The sequence below is a fragment of the Octopus bimaculoides genome, chromosome 11 (genome assembly GCF_001194135.2).
Source record: "Octopus bimaculoides isolate UCB-OBI-ISO-001 chromosome 11, ASM119413v2, whole genome shotgun sequence".
NCBI lineage: Eukaryota > Metazoa > Mollusca > Cephalopoda > Octopoda > Octopodidae > Octopus > Octopus bimaculoides.
The window spans coordinates 16505954-16509133 of NC_068991.1; positions in this window are offsets into that span (position 1 = coordinate 16505954).

Below are 3180 nucleotides of genomic sequence, written 5' to 3' on the forward strand. Positions count from 1 at the left end.
TTTGTTAAATCTTTGTGCTAATATATTTTTAGATAAGTTATGTTATATTTGCTAACCTCTAGTTGAGTGCAAGGAGAAGTTAGATTTGCTGACTAGTAAATATAACATGATTTTCTATTTTGCTATCATAGAGACAAAGTATTAAGGAAGTTTTTCTTTTTTCTTTTTCTTATCTATATTTTGGCATCAAGTAACTTTGGCTAAATGAGACAAGGGATATAATCTAAACTAATTCACATACAGGTAAAAGAAACAAAATTTAAATCCAGTTTATTATTAATAAATTTTTTTTTCTACATATTTTTTTTTTTTTTGGTAATCCAGACAAAATATAATGAATTACCTTTATTTTAATTGTCATATATTAGTTTCTTTTCCTATCTAAAAGAAAATGTTTTTAAAAATCTACTTATCCAAATCTTCAGCAGAATAGATTATTCAAACATCTCTGGTTATTACTGCCAATGGCAGTCAATTGAAGATTCTTATTTCTGAGAAAATTAAAGCAAATACATTTCTAAAAAATAAAACGATCCTGTTGACCTAGGGATGATCTGGTTCTTCTCAGAGGAAAAGAACTTCTGTCAGGACAACCAGAATAGCAGGTGGCTTGCCTACAATCCATGTGATGTCCTACATGTCATGGAAACCAAGTTCCCCTAAATTGTGACAGTCTTTGGGTGTCTCCAGTGAGGTTGACATCATGCTACCCCACATCTTTGAACAGAGCCTTAAGCTCAATTCAGATGACTATGTAAATCTCCTGGAGATAGTGGTTAAATCCTATTTGGAGAGGGTTGCTGCTGGAAGGCCATATGTAGGGTAACAGAATTCAGCTCCTTGCCATACCTGTGGAAAGGGTCAGAAGTGGTTCTTGGAGAATTACAACTTCACCATCACCAATTTTTGGCCTCCTAAGTTGCCCAATTATAATCCCATGGTTTACTTTATTTGGCCTGCAGTTGAGAAAGACACCAACTGCTCTGTGTGCAATACCAAGGCTAAGCTGATGGCCAAGATCAAGAAGATGTTTGAAGATCTTCCCAGAGACACAGTGAGGAACATATGCACCAGGTTCTGGAGCCATGATGGAGGCTGAGGGCATCGACTTCAAGTAAACTGCCATCTCCCAGCTATAATCCAGTTGATATTTTTTAATTTTTTTAAAAATACTTATATTTTTGGATGAAATATTGTGTTTCCTTTTCCTTTTATACAAATAGTCAAATTTAGCCTGAACACTCTGTATATACATATATTTATATATATATATATACCACACACACACATATGCACATGCATATATATATATATATATATATATATATATATATACACACACACACACACACACACACACAAACATATACACATATATATATATATATGTATATATATATATATATATATATATACACAAACACACAAATTCACATGCATATATATATATATGCATGCACACACACACACGCACACACAAATGGCAAGGATCATCAGTTAATGAGATATCAGCTATGTGATTGGCTTTTCCTATTTTATCCCTAATACTACATTGCTTCATAATTCTCAAAACAGCCCATTCTGCCTAGGTGTAAATAGGCACAGCAAATTAAGAATGACTTGTCATTCTAGAGAGCAACAAGTGTGTGCATGCATATGTGTAAAAGTAAGTGAACAAAGAAATGAAAATATCACTCATACATTTAGATAGAGACATATTTAATAAAAGGTTAACTCAGCTGGTGCTATTAAACTTTAAACAATGTTACACTTATGATGACCACAATATGACTATCATAAGTATAACATTATGAATGTTAGAACAGTGATTTAATCATCTCATCAAATGCAAAAGACATCTCAAATTAAACAACAGGCACCAACCACTTCAAGAAAGATATTTTTTACTGAAATGTAGAATCACAACAAAGTATTTGCATGAAACGTGAAAATGTCAAGATAATTGACATAATTTCAAAATAACTGACAGATATTAAAGCAAAACGTGTCATTTGTCATATATTGTCTTCCTAGCTGTTTATTATACAATTTTAAGAGCACCATTTAGTAAATATGATATAGAAGAAGTTCTATGAGTATGTGACCAGGTTCAAAAGAATTCCCATATTTTCAGATAAACAACAGTTGTAGCATAGTTTCTGATTGTTTTATACATACATATAAATACACACACACACATACATGTATGTATGTATGCACTCGACGACTGGCCCCCATGCCAACGTCTTCTCCATTAGGCACTAAACTCTGCTTGCGAAGACCTGTTGGGGCAAGCGAAAGCGAAATCGTGATGGCACCATCTTCGAGCATGATCGTTACCAGCGTCGCCTTGCCGCAGCTTCGCATTTCTGGCACGTGAAAAGTCATTCGAGTGAGATCATTGCCAGTGCCGCTGGACTGGCTCCTGTGCAGGTGGCACGTAAAATCACCCACTACACTCTCGGAGTGGTTGGCATTAGGAAGGGCATCCAGCTGTAGAAACTCTGCCAAATCAGATTGGAGCCTGGTGTAGCCATCTGGTTCACCAGTCCTCAGTCAAATCGTCCAGCCCATGCTAGCATGGAAAGCGGACGTTAAACGATGATGATGATGACTTAGGCATTGCAAAACTAATAACCTAGCGTAGAACTCAATATACATATGCTTAAATTGAATTGACAAAGGAATAAATAATTATCTTTTGAACTTCATTGGCTTACAGCTGTTTCTAATATGAGGTGCAGTGGACTCATAGTTGCGTGCCTGAGTATCACTTTATAGCTTCATTGGATCTTCAAACATGATGAAACTATAAAGTGATGCTCAGGCACTCAACTGAGCCCAGTACATCTTATAGCAGAAATGTTTGTAACCCAAAGTAGTTCATAAGATAACTGTTTATTCCTTTGTAATCTCAATTTCTTAAATATACGGGACCTTGATGACTGCTATAAAGCAGGAAAGTATACTAGTCCTTATATATTTAATGTCCTTATTTAATGTCCTTATATTTAATACTCAATATTTCATTTATTCAATAAGACATTCAATACTTTATTTCATTTTACTATATATATTATATATTCCATATTCTATATCCCACATTAATTTTATAAGAATGTAAATGAAACATAAAAAACAGACAGAGTTGGAACTCTTTTAAATAATATATATATATAT